This window comes from Canis lupus, chromosome 22, assembly GCF_011100685.1.
Source record: "Canis lupus familiaris isolate Mischka breed German Shepherd chromosome 22, alternate assembly UU_Cfam_GSD_1.0, whole genome shotgun sequence".
NCBI classification, from domain to species: domain Eukaryota; kingdom Metazoa; phylum Chordata; class Mammalia; order Carnivora; family Canidae; genus Canis; species Canis lupus.
This window is the reverse complement of record NC_049243.1, coordinates 8,710,873-8,737,812: the sequence shown is the minus strand read 5'-3', so window position 1 is coordinate 8,737,812 and position 26,940 is coordinate 8,710,873. Positions and strand designations below refer to the sequence as shown.

Below are 26,940 nucleotides of genomic sequence, written 5' to 3'. Positions count from 1 at the left end.
TGGAGGCTGTGGCCCCGAAGGTCACAGTGCGGTTTTTGTGGCCGCCAACAGATAGGGCCTTCTGTGAGTGCTGTGAGCACATTGCAATTAACCACAATATCATATTTAACTCCTCGAAGGCAATCTCTCTGACTTAAGGGTGAAGAATTGGTACTTCTACAGCACAGCCAAGCATGAGCCAAAATGATTAATCAGAAGATACATCTAAATCCCTGCCGCAGAAACAAACACATATGGATGCCATCCTTTATGTAAGTGAGTTTATGTGAATTTTATATTGACTTTTAGTAGCTATTTTACATCTCGTTTCCCTAGGGAAGACTAAAATTTTACTTGTTCTCATGATCAGATCTGTTCATCAGTTGCAACAAAATACTGCCCTGTTTTGTTACTCTTATAAAATAACAGAGGCTGTTGTAGAAAACATGCAACCCAATAAGATGAGATTCTTTGTGGAAAAATCTCTTTCTGAGGGTTGGGATGATGAGCAGGGGAAGCAGGTGAAGGGGAATTTCAGGACGTCTCATTATGTATTTGATGGTTTCTGAAAGAATGCAGCCTCAAATACTATGCCAATGTCAAATTTAGCAATCGCTTCAGGGTAGAAAATTTAAAATCTAATATTATATATGAGAATTTAAGGAAGAAGGGATTCTTTTAGAAGGGGGAGAGGCAGGGGGAGAGTAAGAGAGAGAATCTTAAGCAGGCTCCATGCCCAGCGCAGAGCCCAACACGGGGCTCCATCTCACAACCCTGTAATCATGACCTGAGCCAAAACTAAGAGTTGATGCTTAACCAACTGTGCCACACAGATGCCCTGGGATTTTTTTAAAAAAAGAGATTAATGTATAGTTAGGAAATCGACTATAAAATAAGAGTTCTCTTGAAAAAATACTGATTAGCGTTGCAGGTACAACAGCATTTGTTTCAAGGTAGGTCTTGATCATAGTGGACATTTAGCTCTCTGGCTGCAATTATTATTATTATTATTTTTACTTATTCATGAGAGACACAGAAAGAGAGGCAGAGACATAGGCAGAGGGAGAGGCAGGCTCCCCGCCGGGAGCTCAATGCAGGACTCGATCCCAGGACCCTGGGATCACGACCTGAGCCAAAGGCAGATGCTCAACCACTGAGCCACCCAGGCGTCCCTCTGGCTGTAATTAGAACAAGACAAATTCAGCACCTCGACGTGAATATGGAGGTAGGTGGGATTTGGAACTCTAATATTTATTTAGTTGTCCATTTATTTCAGAGGAGGAAGAGGTCCTATTCTATATGATCTCTGCTCACTCTGGGAAGACTTGCCTGTTGAAAACAAGTCCTAAAAAAAAAAAAGAAAAAGAAAAAGAAAAAGAAAACAAGTCCTGACGTTTGTGTTTCCTTTCTGGACCACACTCAAATTGGGTGCCTATTTGGCAAACTGTCCCACACAAATAAGATGGAATAAACAAATGTATTAACATTTGCTATGTTCAAAGAGCTATGCTCCCTCCAACACATGGTCAACCTGTGATGGAAGCTCTGGATTCTTAAAATCATGAAATCGAGTGGGGAAGTTCTTCCTGTCCAAGTGTTTTAGTTCGATGAGGATACAGTAGGAAATCCCAGGGAAAGAAGCTTCTTTTCATTCATTTATTTATTTTTATTTTGGGGGGGTTTTTTTGGGAAAGAAGCTTCTTAAGGAACTCTGGCTAGTCTTAATACAGTCTCTCTTAAAGCATTTTTTAAAATTGTGGTAAAATATACATAACATGCAACGTGCTTAAGTGCACAGATTAGGGGCAGTTGGTACACTCACGCTCTTGTGCAACCATCACCAGTGTCCATCCCCCAGAAGTCTTCATCTTGCAAGACTGAAACCCTGCACCCATTACAGCTGAAACTCTATTTCCCTTTCCCCCAGGCCCTGTCCCTCACCCCTCTGCTTTCTAGCTCTATGAATTTAACTCCCCCAGGTACTTCATATAAGTGGAATCAGATAGTATCTGTCCTTTCATGTCAGGCTTATCTCACTTAGGATGATGTCCGCAAGGTTCACCTACGTGGTAGGATGTGTCTATAATCTCCCATTGCAGTGGCTGAGCGGAAAAGAGGCAGCCCCAGGCTCTTGGTCTTTTTATATCCATATAATATTTCATACCAGTTTTCTTCAAAGGGACTTTAGTTAAAGTTTGCCTGGGATGTGATTTGAGTCCCCATTAAGAAGAAACCCAATAATAGTGTGGTGTTGGTGGTGGTGATGGGCAAAGCACAGGGAGAGGCGTGAAAGAAGAGGCAATTCCGACCCGAGGTTCAAGTCATCTGCTCTGCTCTCAGAGGTTCTGGAATCCACAGATGTGGGTAAGTTCTCACATCAACATATTTCGAGAGACTTTAAAAAAAAAATGCAAAGAAAAAAAATAAAAATTTTTAAAAAGTTAAAAAATGCAAAGAATGCAGAGAATACTGATGTTTCTTTGTATTGCCCGGTCCCAGGGCTACCTGTGACTTCCACCCACTGCCCGGGGCGGCCAAAGCCAATCCATCCTCTGTGACAGCCTTTTAAAATTTGACGTCTCCTCTTCTTGAGCCAGAACACCTGAGTTTTGCTGAATTGACGGACTTTTTTTTAAATGTGGTTTTCTGCTCTTGTAGAATCCAATCTGCTTCCCTTGAGATGTCTCTTAGGTAGTCACTGTCCATTTGAAATGGGGCGCCCCAACTGCTGCGTTCCCTAAGAGTCTACCCATGGTTGGCACACCTTGAGGACAGCACATGGGTGAAGGTTAGTAATCCTTGATGGTAAGAGAGGAAGATGGTCCAGGCTAGTCTAAACTAATTGCACAAGCCCATTGGGGGCAGAGAGATTGCTCCTCCTCGTGGCAGAGGGAGAAGTGGGAGATTCGAGGTGAGAAGGATGCACCAGGAGGCAGGATTTCCATCGCTGAGATGGAGGGTGCCCATGGACCTGAGAGGGACTCTGGGTGCTGACACTGGTCCTCAGCCAAGAGACAGCCAGAGAACCGGGCCCTCGGTCCTGAGACTGTCAATAACTTGAGAGAGCATGGAGACAGATCTTTCCCCTCGTTGAGCCTCCAGGTGATGCTTCAGCCTCCAAACCCTTGATTGTAGCCTCAGGAAACCCTAAGAGGAGGGTTGTGCCTAAAAGGTGCCCCACTCCTGAATAACAGAAACTGAGCTAATAGGCCAGGGTGGTTTTGAGCCACAGAGTTTGGAGTAGTGTGTAAGGCAGCAACAGGCAACAAACACACTGGCCTTCTCCATCCCAACAATCCTCTGCTTGCAGCTCCTGAACATAGCTTGCTCTCAGGCTTGCATACTTCTGTTAGGGAAATTTCCTGGCCCAGGATATCCTCTCTTACTTGTTCAGATGGACACAGTTTACTTTTCATGTGCAAGATATGTCTCAGGCATTATTGCCATTAGAAAGTGCCACTCTCTTCCCTTACTGTGCATTAGTCCCTTTGGACTGTAGGAATTTGTGCCTTGAAATCTCCTCCCCCCTCCCCCCGGAAGAATTTTCAGTTAGCAATTTTTAAGATTTTAGGGAAAAAAAATAAGATGGTGAAGGCTGAAATTGTGAGACTAAATGTACAAACGTTCTCATAGGTGTTTTATATTCCTTAAAATAATACAAGTAGTTTACCAGCTAGAGACTGTTAACCATCAGGTTCTACATTTGATATGGTTAGTGACTGGCAGTCTGCTTTCTGTATTTACCACCCTTTGCTAGATAGAAACTTCTAAGGGCTTCCTTCCTCTGCAGTTTTAGTGAGGTGCTGGTAAATTTCTCCTATTTTTGTTTCAAGAGGTTGTGTGTGTGTGTGGGTGTGCGCGTACGTGTGTGTCTACGTATGTGTGTGTGTGTGATCTCACCTAAATAATCCTTTTTTTTTTTTTTTTTTTTTTTTTTATGACTTTTAACTCTGGGATTTTGACTCTTCCTCCTGCCTCCTATTCTGGAGAATGTGTCACTTAGGTTTCTGGCCCGGGAAATGGTAGGAACAGAGTAAGTGATTCTCAATCCACTGCCCAGTCCATGAGGTTATATAACTTTCCTGATCACTTCACATCAAACCACAGGCCCTCTTATGCTCTCTCCCCACAACCAGCTGAACCCCTCTTTTCCTTTAACTGTGGTTCTAAAACCTAAGAGACGAACACCATCAGTTTCATTTCTCAGGCCCCCAGGATTGCAAAAAATTCTATTTCTGCCCCCTCTCTACTTCCACTGTGTATCTTAATCCTAAACTCATTTTTTCTAATTGCAGCATATCTTTTATAGTCAGAAGCAGGGGATCCTCTAATCTTTGATCCTCAGATTCACAAGTACATCATAGCATGTAACTGGCCCCTATCATGAGACAGGCCCCAAGGCTACAAAGGGATAATTATGTAATTTTATGCTTTCAAGAAGTTCATTTGCAGATACAAACAATCCAGTTCAGCAGATAAAGCAGTATCCAGAAATTAAAGCAAAAAAAACGGTGGTCACTGTAAATGTTATCAATGGGATACAATATTTAAGAGATATCCCAATAGGCAGACAAAGCAGGGGGAAAAAATTGGGGCATGGAAAATATTTCAAGATTCAAGTAGACATCAGAGAAGTCTGTTAGGAAGTGGCAAGACAGCAAGATGCCTAGAGGTTCCGATGTAGGATTTTAGTCCCTGGTAGGGAACTGACAAAAAACAGAGCAGGGTCTTGGTTCTTTAGGATTGAAGAGCTAGTTTAAAAAAAAAAAAAAAAAAAGGCAAGACTCCCAAGTGGAAAATCAAATCTGTGACCCAATTACCGGAAGTAGGCCACAAGGCAGGGGTTGGGTCTGGAATACAGTTTTAAAAACTGGAGCAAACCCCAAATTCTGTCTCATTCTACAAATCTACTTGTGTAAGTATGCAAATATATACATGCAAGGCTGTTAGTTGCAGCCACTGGTAATAGTGGAAAACTTAGAAACAGCTAAATGAGGGCACCTGGGTGACCTAGTCAGTTGGGTGTCGGACTCTTCATTTTGGCTCAGATCATGATCTCAGGGTCCTGAGATCCAGCCCTGCATCAGGCTCTGTGCACAGCAGGGAGTCTGCTTGAGATTCTCTCTCTCCCTCTCCTTCTGTTCCTGCTCCCTGTGCTTGCTCACTCGCTCTCTTTCTCCAAAATAAATAAATAAACCTTAAAAAAAAAAAAAAAAAGAAAAGAAACAACTAAATGCTCACCAGCAGGGTTCTCCTTATATAAATGACAGTATATCCAACCAAAGGAATACTTTACAGCTTTTAAATTCAAGGAGGTGTCTAGGTCATATGAGCTGATGTGGAAATATTTCCAAATGTATTATTAATTGAAAACATTGAAATACAGAGCAACACAAACAGTGTGATATTACCAGTACACAAAAAAGGATATATCTTAATTATGCACACACATACACACCCACAGGCACACACACTTACATCTGCATATGTATATTATTCAGTGTCCTTTTGGGGGTTAAAAAAAAGAACATTTGAGGTATCAAACTGAGGACATTTAATACAGCGGGGTGTTAAAAATTGTTGCATAGCCCAACGGGAAGGTTGGTTTATCCAACTGTGGATAACTTTAGGAAACCACTAACACCTGATGGAATAAAAGAAAAAGTTATTTAACCAAAAGTCCATAGTTGCTGTGGTATTGAGGCTGCTAGGATAAATCCTAAACACTACACATTCTAACCATGATATCTCTTTCACGTGCTTTCTTCTGGTTCCCGTTAGGCTGAGGGATGGTCTTAAAATAGCAGTCTACCAGTATTCTTATTATACGTTTAATGGAATTAATAAATTGTGTCCAGGGGAGGGATCTTAATTTTTGGTTGGATGGTTGGTTTTTAGACACACTCTTCTTGTTTGGTAAATGTTGAATGAGAGCAGGAAAAACACCTAACTTTTGCGTAACTAGTTAGGACAGTGGGGGTAACAAGAAAGGGGGAAGAGCCTGGTATGTTATTAAAGATAAGATAATTTACAGTGATAATCTACCAATGGTTTTATTTTAATCTATCAGAAAAAAAGATCTATTTACAACTGCATGAGGAATGTATTGGGGTTTTTTGGAGATCCAAATAGAGATGTGTCATACATCTTTAAGAGACAAGTATGTTACTTCTTTATAATAATGGAGTCTATTTCATCATGAAGATGGAAGGTCTTTGTATCCGATGCTTCTTGGGCATACTTCGGTTCTCCCCGCCACACCCATCTCTTATTCCAGCCCCTACTGTGTTGCACGACCAGTTCTGGGCACATTCGTTTTTCCTGCAAACACAACCAGACAGAGACACAGGCTTCCCACCCTAGGCTTCGCTGTTGATGCTCAGGCAGGGACGTAGTGGGAACCCACAGCACGCAACAGCCTGCAAAGGCAGGGGCAAACCTTTGATGGATTGGAGCCTATCGAGCAATGATTTTTTCCCCTGGTTGGGCAACCCTGAGTTCCACAAGGCAAATGACCAGTAAGGGTGAGTGAGCAGCCAGGAGGGCATCTTTCTATTGGGTCTCCCCACTTCCCTGCTTTGCCCCCCTGTCCTTCACCTCTGCTTTCTAAGTCACATGCCTCAGTAACTTACTTGAACTTCAGTACTTACTTGAGGTTTTGCTCTACGGGGAGCCCAGGCTAAGAGACCCTTCAACATGCAACACTGTGGTTCTGAGGATGGTCCAGTTCAGCGACTGCTGGGAGAAAAATGCATGGGGGATACTGTTAGAGCCAAATGAATAAGGCCATGACCTGACTTGGAGGACTTTGTTAGGATTTTTGTGGAATAGAGCAAAATGGAAAACTCCAGAAGTAGAAGGAATAACTGAACCAGATGCTCTCAGGACTCTCTCTGCAGACTCATCTGCTTTGTTTCTGTCTCTATGTCTCTCAGTCTCCCTGCTTCTCTGGCTCACGGGGAAGAAAGGGCCCCATGTGGGTGCCCAGGCTAGTGGCAGGAGAGGGTGGGGTACTCTCACTCTTTTTCCAGCTTCCCTGTGGAGGCGCTGCTATTAACTAACACTCCCAGGCTTTTCTGAAGCCTGACTCCCCAGTTTTCCCCCAGAAAATGTCGGATTTATCTGATTTGTGAGTTTGGGGAAAGGGATTGAATCTAGGTGACTCAGCTGCATCCTTCCTCCGTTCTTTTTGTGGTCAGCCTGTAGGGAGCAACACAGTTTCTGCTCCTCCAAGCATTAAGTTTTAAAGGATTAGACACCCATGGAGGGAGCCGACTTGCGTGCAGCTGTGCCTGTGACTGAGTGGGTAATTCTCTTTAATTTAGGGATGGGACATGAGCAGACCTGGGTATTACATACTCTGCTGAGCTCTCCAGGCAGGATTTGATCAGTAATACATGTATCTTGATCTCCTAGTGTCTGAGTCCTCCATCTAGCTCCCAAAGGGTTCTGAGCTTGGCTGGATATGTTTTCTATACTGATTCTCTTGAAACCCCACGGTCACCAACATCCCTCGGGCTTTGATATCTTACATCTTCATACTCACAGACAGAAGGTTTCAGAAGGTTAAGTCACATTGTAACATGGCATCCATCCCGCCACAGCTGTGCCTCCATCGTGGACACAGCCATGTAGGATCAAGTGTCACCAAGGCTCTGGGCAGGACTGGCTCACAGCCACAGTGTATACAGGTGTGCATGGCATTGGTTGCAGACACGACTGCTCCATCGTCGGAAACATGCATCGCCCCATGTGCGAGGGCAAGAGTTTACCTCATTGGAGTCAGCACTGATCCTGGTGCTGGATCCTAACCCATTGGCCTAAGAGGATGACCTGTGACTATTAAGGCATGTGTTTGTGTGGGGTAAAAATCCTAAGATGCTTGATCTAAACGCAGCTGGAAAGATGTTCTCAAAAGCTGAAGGGCTTTGAGCTTCCAGATTTAGCGATGTCTGCTCCTTCCTCAACCAGTTGTCCCAAGGTTTTGTCTCTGTCCTGTCTCCCCACCATATCCTCAAGTTGTTCTTCTTTGCTTCAGGACATCTGCATAGAAAGAACAGAGGCTGATGTGAATTACGAAAGCTTACTCCGCTTCCCCATGACAGACCTCTGCCTCTACCCATCCCTTACCTTCTTCCCTCCTGTCTCCACTGGAAAGGGGTCCTTCCTCCAGCTCATGCCATCCATCTACGGGGTGCGGTGGTGTAACGTTGCCCTAGATGTTCGTCTTGGCTCCACCATTTCCTACCCTTACAACATCATCCTCCTGTGCCCATCTCCCCACACCTCACCTGCCAAATGCAGCCAAAAATAGTACTAATTTGAAGATTAACTGAAAGAATGGACACAGAGCACCTTCCCCTGGGCCTGGTGTGAAAAAGGAATAGCAGTTTCTCACCACGTTATAACCATACCGACTTCCTTGTCATTTCTAGCCCTTACCTCTCCCCTAAGCCCGGAGACAGTTAATGTGTGGCCAGATGTGCCCAGAACTTAGAGACCCGGGAGTGCTTTCATAAATGCAATGAAGGCAAGTATCTAATGGATTCATATCTTTCAACATCCAGTTATCGGCCTGTATGGTCTACACGCACCTTAGACATTTTATGTGCAAAGCATATTTATCATATTCCTCACCATGCAAAGTGGGTTCCCTGTCCTTCCCCCTGTACCACCTACTTTGTCACCCTAACCAGAAACTTCTTTCTCCCTTTACTTCTACTAAAACACTCATTGTCCTTAACAAGTCTTGTCAGTCCATTGCCTAAAACTCATTGGATTTATCTCTTTCTGTTTGTTCGCATTATCCCAGCCAAGGGTGCTATCTCCCTCTTTTGTTCCAGCTCCTCTTGTATATTAGAATGCCCTTTTCTCCTTTGCTTAGTTCTACTCTTTCTTTGAGATTTAGCTGAGACCTTGTTTCCACTAGGAAACAAGCCTCCTATTCCTCCCCCAAGATCAAATTGGGAGCCCCTCGATGCTCTCTGCAGCAAATGACCTGTGGCGCACTGTGCCATAGCCCGCTGGCCTCCCAGGGGACAGCTCCTGTGCCGGGCCCACTCCTCTCTGAGGTGTCTCTGCGCTTCGCTGCCTTGAGCTTTCTCTGAATCGACAGGAAACTGCTCAGCCTGGTGGCAGGAGCATAGTGGAAGCATAGCAGAAGCAAATATCTGCTGAGTCAGCTCCCAGTTAATAGCCAATGGGAATCAGTAGATCCTCCAAGGGGTGGCCTGAGGTCCTTTGGACACAGTTCCTCGGAGAACCTCCAGTGGGAGGGTGGCTCCAGTCATCATAGCCCACTGCTGTTTTTTATTAGCTTTTCTCCTTCTTGCTCACTTTCCACATGTCCTCAGCCCTGCTTCCTGGTGTGACCACCAAATAAACCACCTGTCCCAAATATTTCTCTTAGGGTCTGATTTTAGGAGGGTGGGGGTAGCCAAACTAAGACGTGCTCTAATAGTATCCAGTCCATACCTCTGCCATCGCATTTATTATATTGAATTATCACTGCTGCTTTACCTTAATCAACCTTTGTATCTTTAATGCCCAGTGCCCTGATATAGGGCCTGGATTAAAATAGACATTCTATAGAATATGTAAATGGATGGGGTGGAGGGCGGAGGAGAGAGTGGGGAGAGAGAGACAGAGGAGAAAGAAATATGGAAGAAAGGGAGGGAAGCCAGACCTTTGGCCAACCTTGCTTTTCTTAGGGATGACTTTTCCTACTGTCACACATTTCACTTTGTGAAATTCCAAAATTTGAACGCACATTGCGGATGTAGGATATTATTGAAAAATCATCTGAAAAGTAAGACACAGACACAGGGTAGGCTCTTTGCTTGTTTTTTTTTTTCTAATTTTTTTTCATTTATGTTAATGTGATTACATGACTAAGCCCCTCCTTGACACCATGATACACTATCTCAGACTTGCTGTGAACAAAACAGAACAATGGTTCTTTGGGGGCTGCAATTAGAATAAAGTACCTGTGAGACGGTGATAAAGTTGGAATCAACAGAGGCCCCACCATTGAAGGGTGAACGGTTTTCAACTTCTTGGGGACCTTTGTAAGCAGGATGGAATATGGGAGATGGGAGCCAAAGTAGGCTGGGTCCAGGGGGTATTTAAAATACCCCAGATGAATCCTTTACTGGAATTTCACAGATGATTTCTTCAAAACCACTTTAAAGAGAGCAAGCTTTGCCAGTGAATAATGTGATAACCTAGCATATAATTATTTATGAAGTCCTCACAGTGGCACCTAGATGCTTCAGAGATATTGATGCATGGCCTGGATGCATCCAGAGCTTTATGGGACTCAGGGTGCATTTACAACTGTAATAAAGGCAGATGTTTAATGGAGTCACATTTTTAAAAGAATAACTCACTGCCAAGGCACTCGCAAATGTTCAATAGTTTCATACTACCCAAATACCAATCTCAGGGGAAATAAGAGTAAAAAAGCATAAATAAGTGGGTTTGGGCTTTAAGTTCTTGATCTCTGGAGGGCATTAGGGCCAGGAAACAAAGTGGTCATTTAGGAGAAGTAAGAGTTAGTCATAGCACATGCCTATACTTCTTTTCTGATTTATTTCTTTTTGCCTTTTAATTTTTAATATTTTATAACTTAATTTTACTTTCTTCCGTTTTAATGTTCATTCCGCTATTCTTTCTCCAGAAATTCTTTTGTTTCTATTCAGAAGATCTAGATAGCGAGGGCTCTTTGGCCCCAATCATTTCCTTTTTGAACAGATGTGTGAGGTCAACAGATACCCCTTTCATAGCTGATTTCACTGAAGCTGATTCTTGTAGAGAGGGATTTTCACACAAAACGAATGTTTTAAAAACTTAAAATACATCTATATTTGGATCTGTGATCTATAAACAGCAGGAAACCTGCAAGGCTCTAAAACCTGCCATTCCCACCCCCCAGCCCCCCACATTATCTCCCCTTTACAGAGTTTTGTGTAGCCCATCTTTGGAAACTATCTCAATTCTCCTTCAAGAAAATTTACCTCCACACAGTGTGCAGCCTTTGGATTTTTCTGACTTTACCCACAGATGTCACCCCAGAAATGATGCATACCACTCAGCTCAATTTGCATCATTACACAAAAGGGACTCTCCTTGGAAACCTCTTATGTGCTTCTAAAACATAATAGCATTTCAAAGGAATGTGTTCTTTTTAAGATAATAACGGCTGTTAACTCCCCCACTAGATCTTGCTGAAGTATTTGACAATTAACCCAGCTTACCACTGGCTTGAAATGATTTGACAGCGATTTAACTCTTTGGGGAGATGGCTTTCTTTAACTTACTACTAAGCTTTTTTTTTTTTTTTTTTTTTTTTCTTCGCTTTGCTTTTCAATGCATTTTAGCACATTTAAATTTCATCTCTGTTCCTCTACACTTTGGAGTATAAATCCATTTTTAGTTGTGTGTGTTTGTGGTTCGTGTGTGTGTGTGTGTGTGTGTGTGTTTCTTAAATTCATAGAAAATTGTTTTGTAGGCAGCCCCGGTGGCGCTGCAGTTTAGTGCTGCCTGTAGCCCAGGGCATGATCCTGAGGGCCCTGGGCATGATCCTGAGGGCCCGGGATCGAGTCCCATGTCGGGTTCCTTGCGTGGAGCCTGCTTCTCCCTCTGCCTGTGTCTCTGCCTCTCTCTCTGTGTGTGTCTCTCATGAATAAGTAAATAAAATCTTTAAAAAAAAAAAAAAGAAACTTGTTTTGTTATGGGCTGAATTGTGTGACAATCCCCTTCCCCCCACCCCCACCCCAGAAATTCGTATGTCGACCCTCTAGGACCTCAGAATGTGACTGTATTGAGGGATAAAGTAGGGTGATTCAGTTTAAAGGGGTGATTAGGGGGCACCTGGATGGTCAGTCGGTTAAATATCTGCCTTGGGCTCAGGTCACGACCTCAGGGTCTTGAGATCAAGCCCCGAGTCAGGCTCCCCACTCTGTGGTGGGGAGTCTACTTCTCCTTCTGCCCATCCTCTCTGCTCATACTCTCTCTCTCTCTCTTTTAAAAGGTGGGGGGTGATTAAGGTTATATGAGGTCATATGGGTGGGTCCTAATCCAATCTGACCGGTGCCCTCACAAGAAGAGGAAATGTGGACACATACCCAGACCTGAGGGAGGCGCACACAGCACACAGGGAGCAGACCGTGTGAGGACACAGCCGGGAGGCAGCCATCTCTCTTCAACCCAAGTGGAGAGGCCTCAGAGGAAACCAAACCTACCAATACTTGGATTATGGACTTTCAACCTCCAGAACCGTGAGAAAATACATTTCTATTGTTCAAGCTGTCCAGGCTGTGGTATTCTGTTATGGTGGCCCAAGCAGAGCCACACATGTGGATTCCAAGTGGTCACTGTAGCTTTGGCTTGACGCTCTTCAGTATCAGGGAACATATCTCTCCTCACTACCTATTCTATTTAGGGCAACCCTTGGGGAAAGTATTTCCTCCTCTTCTGAGTAACTGTGACTTCCTGCAGTAATTCTACTGCCTGAAACAATATCATGATGCACAAAGGGCTATCTTTGAATCTCCACAGAAGCCCGGGGCTTTCAAAATACAATTATAATAAATTGATTTAAAATGACCCAAGTGCTTGAATTGTCAGGCAGGGCTTCTGAACTCCTCTAACTGTCTACACAGACTTAGTTGGTGAACTCAGACTCCTCTGTCTCCACTGCATTCCTTAAGGCTATCTGGTCCCTTCCCAGTCCTCTCATTCTGTGCTGCCTTGACCCCCATCTTGCTGGGCTTCCTGCCCGTAGCTTTCCGTCTTGACTGCTAGAGGTTATTTTATGAGCATTGGAAGGGTGAAAGACTCTGTGGGCTAATCATCAACTCCTAGCCCCCTTGACCATTTTTATTTGGTGAAATTAAATTATGATGAATAATGAAGCCTGCCTTGAAGAGACAAATAAGACACCTACCTGAAGGCAGCTTAGGAGCACCAGATGAGAAAGACAAATTCTTTGCCTTGCCTAGAATTTGTGTGTTCCACTAACATCCGAAAGACTGTTTCTACCCCTGCCACTGACAGTCCACTTGGATCATAGCAGCCTGGTGATGATCTTACATTCTAAATTGTATTTGCACAACCATCTCTCCCCTCAGCTTCCCATCTCACTCAGGGTAAAACCTGACTCCCCGTGAGCTCTGTGACCAGAGTAGCCTCCTGCTTTCCTCAGACACCTCAGGCTCCCACATTGTGGCTTTTTGCTCTTGTCATTCCCTCAGCTTAGAATTCATTTCTCCCAGGTATCGGTTTGAATTTTGCTCAGATGACACTTTTCATTTTTTTCACCCTCCCGAGTCCCACCAGTAAGAAGAAGAATATTGATGGTAATAGCAATAGCAACAAAACCACAGTCTTTCCCGCCATTGCTTAAAGTTTTACAAATGGTACTTCCACTCAGCACTCTGGGGAGAGACACGATTTAAACTGTGTAAGTGCAGGGTGATTGGGTGGCTCAGTTGGTTGAGTATGTGACTCTTGATTTCGGCTCAGGTCATGATCTCAGGGTCTTGAGATTGCGCAATGCCTCAGGCTCCGCTCGATGGGGAGTCTGCTTGAGATTCTTTCTCCCTCTCCCTCTGCCCCTACCCCCCTGTTGTCTTCCTTTGTCTCTCAAATAAATAAATGAAATCTTTAAACTATGTAAGAGCCGTAGTTAAGGACATGTATTCTCTACTCTCACATGTACCACCCTGGGGAACTCATATGATGAAAACGATTTCAAGGATACAGATCAATATTGGGAGCACTTATTTGCAAACCTGGTTCCAATTATATATATATATATATAAAGTATATTTTTATATATATAAAAATATTATATATATATATAAAGTTCCATTTGGTGAAAATACTCTGCATGTACTGTAACGATGGATACATGCTATTATACAGTTATCCAAACTCATAGGAAATACAACAGCAAAAGTAAAACCTAAGCAAACCATGGACTTTAGGTGATAATGATGTGTCCGTGTAAGTTCATCAGTTGTAACCAATGTACCACCCATGGGGGAGGTCAATCATGGGGGTCAATCATGGGGGAGACTATGCATGCATGGGGGCAGTGGGTATATGGGAAATCTTTCTACCTTCTCCTCAAGTTTTTTTCCCCTAGAATTAAGTCTAAAAAATTCTTAAAAAAGAGTTACATTTGAAGGCTTTGCATAGATCAATATAAAGGAATGAATGAACTGATACAATGGGAGCACTCAAATATCCTTTTCTTTTCTGCCTAGACTTAGGTCAAAAATGTAATTCTTAGTTTACCCTCTTCTCACAGACCGGGTCCTCGGGGAACATCTGAACTAGTCCTAATGGAGGTTGTTCTCAGGGGATGATGTACTTACTACATGTCTTGGGGTCCTCAAAGATTCATCTGAACCTTGCATCGTTACCTTTAAGGAGTCTTTGTCCTGTCTCATTTGTGTTTCTGTGGCTGTGGGAATGGAGCAAGTATCATGCTCTACTGCACGCATGTCTTCATCTGCTTGACTTCGTATACTTCGAGCACTTTAATGATGAGGTCTTTAAGATTTATTATTAAATTAATACATGCTCATAAAATACATGCTTTAATAAAACTCAAATAGTGCAGAATTGAAAATTCCATGATATCCCCATCTCTTCACGTCTATTCCCCCAAGGCGTCCCCTGTTAAATTTCTGAAATACCTTCCTGAATTTATAAAAAGCAGATATTTATTCATAGCAGGCAGGATCATTATCAGGACACCACATTTAGGAGTGCAAAAATATAACTTAAAAAAAAAAACTTAAACAACCACAACGACAACAACAAAAAAATAACATCTTAATCTTTATTTTGAGTACCAGTTCTGTCAAGTGGCAGAAAATATTGTCAATGCAAGGGAAATGCAGGCATTTCAAGGTCTTCTCAGTCAAGTGAGGAGCTTCCTCTCTGCTTGTCTGGACTGTATTGGTGTGCTAGGGTCCAGGTGTGGAACAGAGGCTTGGCAGGGGAGATGGCCAGCCATCAGTCAGCCCTGAACATGAGGCATCTACCATGGAGCCCACCACCACACCTGGCCCTGGGCCGTTGTCATCTGTCAGTCTGCCATATTGGCATTTGGCACCAGACCAGACCATGTAGTTGAAGCTGCATCTGCTGAGGGGGTTGTCTCTTCCTGGCCCAGAGGTCTCAAGCAGCTATTGATTTTTTATGAGAAACCAGAGGCTGCTCCCTGGGCCCAGCCAGTGAGTGAAGCTGTCCCAGGCCCATCTGCCTGGCACCCCTTATATTTGTCGCTATCCTATGCTGTGACAGCAAAGAAAATTCTGTGGGAGCCCTGGGGCAGGAAACTGGACCCCCCACAACGCTCTGGAGCTCAGCCCAAGGTGGGCAATGTGCTGACCCTCATCACTGTGTGGTTCCCACTAACTCTCCTCTCTGCTTCTCCTTTCTCTCTTGGAATATTTTATCCAATTTCAAGCAGGAAGATTGGCTCTTATATCAACATTCATTTTTTCAAAGCTATTGTTTAACCTATTGTCTCTGCCAAGAGTTTCAGAAGGTCTATTTTGAAACTAAAAAGCTGAGAATTGATTCTTTTGTTCTCTGTTCCATGTAGCCTTGCTCCCCTGAGGCCCGGGCTGCCCCTGTGCTGCCTGACTTGGGTGGAGGGGAATGGCCCTGTGATGATGGTGGGACAGGAGATGAATCACAAACGCTTTAAAGAGTTATCTCACCACATCTATAGATATCCTTTTTATTCCCCACAAGCTCAATCCTTCCATTCTTACTGTCCTATAACTTGCTTTTTACACTCAATGAAATCTCAGGGATATTTTTCCAAATCAGGATATGTCCGTTTACCTCAAACCTTTCCACATTTGCATAATATGTCATTGTCTCAGTATATGATATTGTCTATTTCATTAGTCCACTGTTGATGGGTATTTAAGTTGTTCCAGGTTTCAGCTTTTCAAACAAAGCAACAATGAGAATACTTATAAGTACATATTTGATTATTTATATGAGATACCCATAGTGTACTTTGCTAGAAATAGAATTGCTGTAGCACAGAGAATATCCATTTTACAGTTTGGTTCTTATTGCCACACTGTCTCTAAAAATGTGTGCCAATTTACACTCCCACCAAAAGCATTTAAGAACATCAATTTCCTACAACATTCATCAGCACTAGGCATTTGTCAAGCTAGAAATTGGTTTCTTTTTGGATTCTTTTTTTGTGTGTGTAGATTGCTCATTAATTTCCCGAGGCTATCTTATTTCTATTGAACATCTTTTTTTCTTATTCATTTGTACAAGATCTTTATATGTGAAAGAAATTAGGTCTTTGAATAGTTTTCTTGATTTGCTTTGTTTTTAACTCAGTTTATGTCTCTTTTTTTCTGTAAATAGGTTTATGTTTGTTAGAGTAACATCTACGAAATCTCTCAAATCTGTACTTTTCTACCTTTCATGACATCAAAGAACACTCCAATAATAAGTGAATATTCATTTGTATGTCATTATATTCTTTTGTGTTTCTCTATTTTAGACTTTATCGGAATTCATTCAGGCATAGGTCTAAGGTCTAAGGTGGGAGATATAATGTTATATTTTTCCAGATTTTCAGTACTACTCATTGAGTATCACATATCTTCTATTGTGTACTTTTCCAGAAGAAGTACTAAATTTGGTTATATAATCTAGTCTCAATAATTTTTGGATTATCTAAAATAATCAGGGTCACGGTGTTCACTTCTTCCTCTTTCCCAATATTTCTGATTATAATTTCTTTCAGCTGGTAGGCAGAAGTAGTGTTTGCTTTTATGTGTCTGGCAAAGAGAGGCGACCAAAGCCAATGACCCCACCTGCCTCTCCTTCCTCCCAAAAGACCAGCACTCCTGTGAGTGGATACAGACAGGTGCTCCCCAGAGAGGTCCTGTTAGCTAAAGGCTCACAGTTTCTGTGAGCAGTGTCAGGCTTGTTAAAGCTGTTCCTAGTAACTTAGCAGGCTGTTCTGTTGGAAGGTTGCGAGGCTTCCACACCGTCACAACCTTGAGCAAGTTATAGCCAAAATGCTTGCTCTGAAAATGCAGAAAATTCACCCCTATGGAAGATTGGAGTCTTGAGCCTCACCCATCTTCCCTCCTTGGTGGCTGACACTTTCTGAGCAGAGCAAGCAGGTGATTATGCCTTCTTACCTTTCTCAAGAGTGGGAGTGAGCCTTGAGCTCAGCTCCAAATGCCTGCACAGAGACCATGAAACCTAGGAAGTGAACATGAAGGTAAATGTTACATGGAATGTATGAAGATGACAAGTGCTACGGAAAAAAAGCAAAGCAGAAGAGGGTATGTGGGAGATCCCACGTGCCCGGGGAGGGAGGAGCAGGTTGCAATTCTAAATAGGGCAGTCGGAGTAGGCTTCCTTGAAAAGTGACATTTGAGCAAAGGTGTATAAGAAGCAAGGCTGTGAGTCATAAAGGCTTTGGAGTAAAGAACATTCCAGATAGAGGGAGCAGCCCTTATGAAGGTCCTCAGGGGACATGCCTGAGCACTTAAGGTATGGCAACGAAGAGCAGCATGAATGAGAGGAACGCTCAAGGAGAGAAGGCCAGAGAGGTAAGGTGTGGGGGTGGGTGCAGATCATGTGGGCCTTGAAGGTTCTATCAAGTTATGGCGCCGTCACACCTCATTTTTATTATTTCTTTCATAGTCCAAAAGCCTATTAAAAACCCAACTAGCACTAAAATAATTCAAGTGACATATGGGGAGTCAATTAAATTGGGAATTCACGTTTTTTCAATACAAAATAGGATGGATATTTAATGTGAAATAACCCAATGTTATACTATAAGATAAGTAAGTGAGCCATTGAATACGCTGAGCACATTTAGATGAATACGATTGTTATATTATAACCTCACTACATTAAACCCATTTAGATGAAAACTACTGTTTCAGAACTAACAATATTAGAGGTGGAGGAGAAAAAGAAATGGGGAAGACAGAAACATGCATGTTATATATGCCTTTTTCTTAACTCCTTTCTCACAGGGCAAACAAACAAATAAGTAAATTAAAACAGAAACAAGGAAATGACAAGAAAAAAATGCCTGATGGCAGTCTGTCACTTCCTTGGGAACATTTATTTGCTTATTATTTGAAGAGGCACCATTGTCCTGGACCAGAGCTCAGAACCAGGGTTCAGGCTTGTTTAAGTGCTGCTGGATCTTTGATTTTCACTTAATTCGGTAGATTTAAGATGTAAGCGCATGACTTCCCTTCCAGGCCTGGGTTTCCTCTTCGGCAGAGTAAAAATAACTAACTAACCAACTACATAAATAAATGGCCTAATTTTTTTTTTTTTTTTTTTGGTGAAAGATTTGAAAAAATTAAGAAAAACATTAAGAAAAACAGTTTATATCAAATTATAAATCTTCCTGAAGATCAATGCTGATTTAATCTATTCAGCAAGTAGTTATCAAGTTAAAAGGGAGGTGGAAGTAGAAGACCCGGTGAAGAGCCTGAGAGAGTGGTTGGACAGGTAAGGGAAGAAAGTATCAGAGAAATAAAGCAAGGGGAGAGTTTTGGGAGGAAGCCCAAGGCCAGCGGCTATTGCAGAGATCAAGTATGTCAATGCTATAACCTTCTGATAGATTGGCATTTTAAGAGTTCATTCGTGACTTCATTAAGAATGGTTCTGCTGCACATGGTGTTTATAAACACCCTGACATGTATTTTATCATTGTCCTATGCTTTGCCTGTTGAAACCTAGAGTGGTTTCTGTGTTCCTGATTGGCTCCTCATTAGTACGCAAGGCACAGCAGCTAGGTCATGGTTGAGGTTGGCATTCTCGGGCTAGGTGGGGAGAGGTGGTACTTACTATCCCTGCTCACTTCTATGTGCATCACTGACTTGTACGGAAGCCAGCAGACTCCTGGGGAGAAATGAAATCTTGCTGAGTTGTAAACACAGATGTCGACACACGGAGAACTGACGTGTGAGTGAGTCATGAGGGTAGCGGTTGTGATGAGAGGTGATAAATTACTAGAAGAACATGGACCCTGGGGCAGAGAGTCCACCTTGAAAGGAGTCAGGAGCCATGAGGGAGAGAGCTCCAGAGTCAAATGAGTAGTGGCCACATGAACAAGTCTCAACCAAGCCAGAGAGTTCATGCCCTGAAGGAAAAAAGCTGCATGTAAACCAAAAAAGGGACTGTAACAAACTCTGGAATACCTCTACCCCCAGATAGTTTTCTGTAGGATCCCTTTAACAGACCTCACCCAGGTGGAGGAGAGCTGCCATTCACTCAGATGTGCTGATTTCTCATAACACCATGAGCTTTGAGAAGATAAGCATCTTGGAAGGTCAAGGGCAATGACATCAGAAGAGCCTGACGATAAGCAAAGGTGACAGTTCGGCTTCATCACACCCACCTAAAAGTACCACCTGGGTACCCCCAAAACTTTGGGAGAGCCAAGCAGGATTTTATGAAGCCAGAATCAATGTAATTTTTTAAAGTATTTTTTTAAAGATTTTATTTATTTATTCATGAGACAGAGAGAGAGAGAGAGAGGCAGAGACACAGGCAGAGGGAGAAGCAGGCTCCATGCAGGGAGCCAGATGTGGGACTCGATCCCGGGTCTCCAGGATCAGACTCTGGGCTGAAGGTGGTGCTAAACCACTGAGATACCTGGGCTGCCTTTTATAATTTTTTTTTTTTTTTTTTTTTTTTTTTGTGATAGTCACAGAGAGAGAGAGAGAATGAGGCAGAGACACAGGCAGAGGGAGAAGCAGGCTCCATGCACCGGGAGCCCGATGTGGGATTCGATCCCGGGTCTCCAGGATCGCGCCCCGGGCCAAAGGCAGGCGCCAAACCGCTGCGCCACCCAGGGATCCCTATAATTTTTTTTAAACAAAGATTTTATTTATTTCAGAGAGAGTGAGAGCAAACATGAATGGGAGGAGGGGCAGAAGGAGAAGCAGACTCTCCACTGAGCAGAGAGCCCAATGTGGGACTTGATCCCAAGACCCTGAGATCGTGACCTGATCCAAAGGCAGACGCTTCACCGACTGAGCCACCCAGGCACCCCCTAGAATCAATGTAATTTAGATTACAAAGAGAAGACAATATAATCGACTATCTCTCAAACTTCTAGGGAGGGAAAGATTTTTGAAACCTGAAGCAATAGAAGAATTCTCTATTTTATATTATGGAGGTTTTGTATTTGGAATTTTCACTAGATTTAAAAATTCATGTACTAATTACAGATGATAGTCTCTAATCACTTTTTACATTAGTTATTATAGATCTTTCCGTCTTTTAGGTCTTTAGATCTGGCTTCTCTCTCATTTGACCAAATTATGCCAGTGGTTGAATAATTTGGGTAACGCAAAAAAAAAAACAAAAAAAAAAAAAACAAAAAAAAAAACACAAAAAACCCAAAAGAACAAAACAAAACAAACAGACAAACAAAAAACAACTCTTTCTTAACTTTATCAATAAAATTGCTTTCCAAATTTCCCAGTATGTTTTGTCTTTATTTTTTATAAAAATCAAGCTTTTTTGCCCCACCTCTCCTTTGTTTCTGTTTTCCCAAATTCTTTTTGCTATAAGAAAAGAAGGAAATTAATATTTATTGAGCTCCCTACTATGTGTGAAGTTTTAGTATAGATCAAGATTGTGTTTATCTTTTAGTATTATTTTATTTATTTATTTATTTATTTATTTATTTATTTATTTATTTTTAAAGATTTTATCTATTTATTCATGAGAGAGACACACACACACACACAGAGAAGTGAAGACACAGGCAGAAGGAGAAGCAGGCCCCATGCAGGGGGCCCGATGTGGGACTCGATCCCCGGGCCCCAGGATCACACCCTGGGCCGAAGGCAGGCGCCAAACTACTGAGCCACCCAGGGATCCCCTATATTCACATTTTAAATTTGGTTCAGGAACAATTTTCGCACTGTTCTCTTTTTGTAAATTTTGTAACAATCATACTTTACTTAAGATACTTAATTACTGTTGCTGTGATAGTATCTAAATCACTCATGTTTATTGTCCCTTCCTATAGCCCCAATCTTTTGTAGTTTATTTTGTAGACGCCGATTGTGTTAAAATAGCCATTCAGGCTCTACATTTGCAAAAAATTTCTCCTGCCTTAAACAAAACAAATGACAACCAAAAGCCCAAACAAATTAACTAATATAAAAAAAACAATAACAGCATGATGGCATTATGATGGGTTTGTAGGGAGAATCAAGTGTTTTTAAGAGCTCTATGCTCATTTTATTCTCATGACTTGCTTATGTTCTATTATATATATTTAAAAATCTTTTACTCTTAATCTTTGATTGATAGCTCTTGCTCCCTTTAGCTATTTCCATTAAATATCACATGTCTCTATAGCTTAAGAATTTCACAGGTGGATATCCAGGAATAATTCTCTAGATACTTAAGAGAGATTTCTTCTTCTTCCATAAGAGGACAAGTTAGTTTCAGTAATTTCTCTCAGTATGATCTCTGTGATAATGTTCTTCTCTTTTTCTTTGCAATACTACTCACAGATTGAATTGGAGAGATGTTTCTTTAGGTCAATAGATTTCTTTGGAATTGCTTTAAATTTTAAATCAGCTCTCTTAGGATTTGATTTTCTATTTCTGCTGAACTTTTAAATATACCTACTGCTCTCCTAGTGGGCTTAGGATGGAGGAAACCCTGGTGTTCATTTCTTCCTTACAGGTTAATTCAGTGGAAGTCCCAACGGCCAGGTGACAGTCTCAACTTCCAGTTCAATAAAAGAAACATTGTTGTAGATTTTAAAGCAAATATTATTCCCTTGAGAACTGTGGCCTTAAGCCAGCAGAACCTAAATTTCAGGGATGGAAAGCAAACATTTGCGGGTTCCCCCATGCGCTGGTAAGAGGATAGATCCCTATCACCATGCTTTGGTTCCTGGGCATTCTGGTTATAGGAGAAACACCACTGCATATTGGTCCCTTTAATCATGGGTTCAAAACGTGTACTCCATCCTATGAGGCAATACCTGTACCAACCTGTACCTTGTCAGCATTCCCTAAAGGCCTCTAGATGATGGGAACTTGGGACGATCAGTGAATTCTGTGGACATGAGGCCATTGCACCACTCTTCTTGCTATAAAATTAGTTCTTCAGTCAGAAGCAATTGCTAAATTGATTATTTTCATTCAAATCCCTAATCAATCCAAGTTCTTTTTGGCATATGTCATAAAGTATAATTATAATTGCTTATTTATAGTTTATCGGAGAAAATGACCTCATTTATAGTCAGTCTTTGTGTCCTTTCGTCATCATGTCAAAAAACCAAAACAAAAAGATAAAGGGATGACAAAGAAATGTGAAATGCTGTGATTGATTTCATTATTATGAGAGTATTAGTCCTTGTTTCAATTAGTAATTCAAAATCTACTTATTTGCCTAATATATTATTAGCTAAGTAATCCTCAAAGTATTCGAAAGTAAAAACCTTAAAACAAAAAATTCTTTAAAGGAGCTTCAACATTTTGGTATATTATGAAATGGATATTTGATAAACACAGAATTTTAGTACGTGATTTATTGGGTAAATTGATATTGGTTATATTGATTGATTACATGTGATATAACATATATAAGTTTATAGATTACATATATATAAAAATAGATTTGGTTATATTAATTGGTTGTATTGATGTTGATATTTAGAATTTTTTCTTCAACTAATAAAACCTTGTTAATAGTTTACTGTGCAACTTTCCAAGCTTTTTTATATGCATGTATATATGGATACACACAGTTTTTTTGTTGTTTGTTTTAAATGTGGCATCATACTGTATATATTGTGCTATAAGTTGCTTCGAAATGAATTAGAGACGTCTTTGCATGTTAATGTCTCTGGATGGATGTGACCAAATGGTTTTAGGAATTGGTTTTATAAATCAACTTAAGGAGAATTAACATTATATAATGTAACACTTAAATAATTTATAATAACACAAACATTTAAATATATAATATTTAAGTCTTTGCCATGCAAGAATAAGATACATTCATATTTTCTTAAATGCTCTTCAGCTAAATTTTGTAGTTTTCTTCATACAAATCTATATATTTCTATATACTCTAGGTATTTTATATCCTTTGCTACCGTTATAAATAGGATTTTTCAAGAGAACAACTGATTATTGCTATTGATTTTTGTAAAAAAAAAAAAGTCTGTAGCCATAATAGTGAACATTTCTGTCTTACTCTCTTGGTTTTAAGGGATAAATGTTAAGGGTGATGTTTGCCATTGTTTCTGATTGATGCCATTTTACAAGTTGCAGTTTCCCTCTTTTCATAGTTTATACAGAGTGTTGCTGGGAATGGGTGTTAAATTTTATCAAATGGTTTTTAAAGGCATGGACTTTGGGATGATATTTTGAATATTTCAAGAAATTTGATTGTGAAAATCTAACACCCAATTCAATCATTATCTTCTGGATCTTCATATTGGTGTGAAATTGCCTATTGTAAAATTGTTATATTTATTGAAGAAGACCATTAAAATCATTTTGATAAATCTTAACATTAGAACTAGTTATGTACTAGTAACATCTGACTTGTAAACTGTGTTTACTATTTGAATTGATTCTATTGAATTGATGTATAGAAGCCAATTGAGTCGTATAGAAGTCAAGCTTAGAATAGAAACCATAGTAATATGGGATTAAGAGAGATTGTTTTTATGTTTTTTCAACAAATGGTAAAGCCATTTATAAATTCATGCACAAACTAAGAACAGCCTTATGATCTTTACGGAGCATCTGTCAAAGTAAATTATAAATACCTCAGTTAAACTTTGAAATTATATTGGAAAATATAGTTATGCGCTATGGTGGACAAAGGTGAAAAAATCACTAAACATGTTTAAAACCTTCTAAACTAGATATGAATAAAGTACAGGCTCCTAACTCAACACCCAGGGGGAATGGAGTGAAAGGAGCATATATAGAGAATAATTAGGGGAACCACCAAACAAGGCGGTCTGTAAAAGCTTGTCCCCTACTGATGCCAATTCATCCCTTTGTCTTCTGGCCTATCATATCCCTTGAGATGGATTCCTGACTATTTAGGGCCTTGGGAAGCTTGAGCTGGGCAGCCTCAGGCAGAGAGTCTACTGCGGTATTTTTCTTGCAGCCCTGGCCAGCCAGGCACCTGGCTTGAGGCTCTGAGGACAAGACAGGCACAGCAGGGAAACTGTGGGGATGATTGTTCCGTAGCCTTTCTCAATTCAACCAGAGTATTTTTGGATCATGTGAGACATCCGTTGATCGAAATCCTTTGGTGAGCCTGTTAAAAACCACACTACTGGAACAAGGTGGACATTGAGCTCTTCTTATGGCAATGTCCAATGATATGCCAAAGTCAGCAAACTTGTATCAAAACACAAGCACATAAAATGTGTATTTTAAATGAAGGTATGACATTTCTACATTTGAAAACATTTTTCTCTTCTCAAAATAAGGTTTGTCTCTTTCTAAATATTTTTATATAAAAGACCTTTCTGTTACGAAGTGATGGCAATAGTAGACAGTGTCTTTCTGCATAATTAGTTATTTATTTAAAGTAATGATCAGTGCTAAAATGAAGACATGTAAGGTGCCATGTGAGCTTGTAAAGAGGATCAACCGGAGTTCAGGGGTCAGGGAAGGCAGTCTCAAGCAAATGGCACATGTACTAGCTTCATTCAGGTGGGATCTGTGAAATCAGCCTATTTACCACCTAAGTGGTGGTAAGTATTTCAACATGGTACCCTGTGAGCAGTATTTTTGATAGTTTCTTTTCCCAGGTAGTGAACAGAGAGTTCTATCTCCCAGACACTGGGGGCAAACATGAAATTATAAGTTAGTTCTGAAAAAAGAAAGGAGAAATTGGTCTGAGATGCTCCCTAGACTTATGTTCTTTCCTTCTCTTTCTTGGTGTTTTTCTCTCCTTACCCCCCTAGTTCTATCTTCTTATGATCTCTCTGCTTCTTTCTTCTTTTTTCCTGTCCTACCTATGACAAGGGTCTTAGAGAAAAAGGCATTAATGGGAAACAAATTTCCAAGCCATCAAAGGTAATGAATTCAGACTATTGTAATGATAAACTCCTGTAGCATTTGAACTAATTATGTAGACACTTGGTGGTGACAACTTGTCTTCATCGTGGAGATCTTTCCTTTGGGACCTCAGTTACAAAAGTCAGGCTGGGTACTATTCAGAAGACAGCAGTAAGGGAAAGAGAGGAAGTGAAATGTCTGTGCTGTTTGCCTTTTCTGAACCTGCCTAGAGGAACCTAATATTATTCTCTGGTGCCATGTTCATTAACTCTCCCTGGACTGATAGAGGATGGCATCTCACTTCACTGCATCCTCCAACCTACCTATTTCTGAAAAATAATTGCCTTTTGGCCTTTTTATCCCCAGAGAACAAAAGTTGTAAGCAGGCATGAATCTATGATGTCATCAGAATGGTAGGGAAATCGGTTTGTTCTTAAAATACTTTCATTTGTCAAACTGAAATAATAAGAAACTCTTTGAACAGGTTCTTGGTTACAAACAAAAAAATCCACTCTAGCTAATCTAAGTATAAAGGGATTTATTAAGTTATGTAGATAGCTTGTCCTAAAGGCTAATGTGATGAACTCTAGGTAGAACTTCCCAGAACCACATTGCAGAACTGGCCTCCCCAGTGAGCTGCTGCTTCTCTCAGGATCAGAAATCCAGTTAGAAGCCACTGCCATCTCACGCTGCTAACATGGACCACACTGCCTATGGCTAGACCCATCCCTTCCAACGAGGCAGGATCAAAGTCTCTTGTGGTTACGTCTTGCTGGCACATCCTCAGTCCCAGGTCTGAATCCTAGAGACCAGAGAGGCTGGGAAATAGAGCTTAATGGACTTTGGGAAGGAAGGTATACAATATGGAGAATTATTACATTGTGGAAAGATCATTCAAAAGATTTGGGACAGCTATGAATGAGTGCTCTTCTCTTTAACGTCCTCCGATTGGTCTCTCAACCAAAAATTTCCCCTTTTTAGGAGATTCCAGAGTCTGGGAACTCTAGTGAGCCAATAATAACCTAAGAAGAGAGCATGGGTGAAGCTTAATTACTGAAGATCTTGGACACCATGTGAAAGAGCTTGACCTTGATTCGGTAGGAAATAGGGTGTCACTGAAGGAGCAGAGGAATGTCACTGGAATATATATATATGTATGCCTAAAGCTCTTCCCTTTTGAGGGTGTTATGTATTTCCACGGACAAAATTAAATTAAAATTCTGTCCTCTAGTCAGGTTTTTATCTAATTTTGTCTGTCTTGCTTGCATGTTACCTATTGCTAGTCATCTGCAACAGTAGTAAAATTCCATATGGTCACTGTTGGTCCCTTTCAGATACATGGAGTCTTGGTGTGTGAGAATTTTGACCTTTTAATTGTTAATTCCGAATGCTTCTGGATTGGTTGCTCTGGGTCATGCTCCTTGTTATAAATACTTCTTAATGTTTTTCCTATCTTTGCCAACACCTTAGAGCCGATCGAGGAAGGAGCCAGGGTTGTATTCGACTATGGGAATACCTGGGGCTTATCACTGGTCTCTCTGAACCTGTGAGCTCTCAGGGTGGTTCTAGTTACAGACCTCTGCTCTCTATAATCATGCAGAGAGGTAGGCAGAGAAGTAAGCAACAAGGCCAGTCTTGGTTGTCCATGTGATTTGATATCAGGACTCATGATGTCCCCATGGATGTTAGATAAACCTAGATTGTAGGAATTTCAGGGTCCCAGTGTGATAAAAATTCATCATTAATTGAATAAAAAAGAATAGGTACATTTGCCACATAGCAAAAGTAATTTCTTCTTGGGTGGAGGCGAGACTAAAAGTAGACCAGGAAAAGACTAACCATCAACAGTATTACT

At 41.2% G+C, this 26,940-nt stretch overlaps 1 long non-coding RNA gene across 1 annotated transcript; it reads left to right on the top strand.

Moving 5' to 3' along the window:
- LOC119865126 lies at positions 1–26,315 on the top strand. Its single transcript, XR_005375990.1, has 2 exons — positions 1–251; positions 26,067–26,315. It is a non-coding gene; the product is annotated as an uncharacterized LOC119865126 (long non-coding RNA).
- The last annotated feature ends 625 nt before the right edge of the window (positions 26,316–26,940 follow it).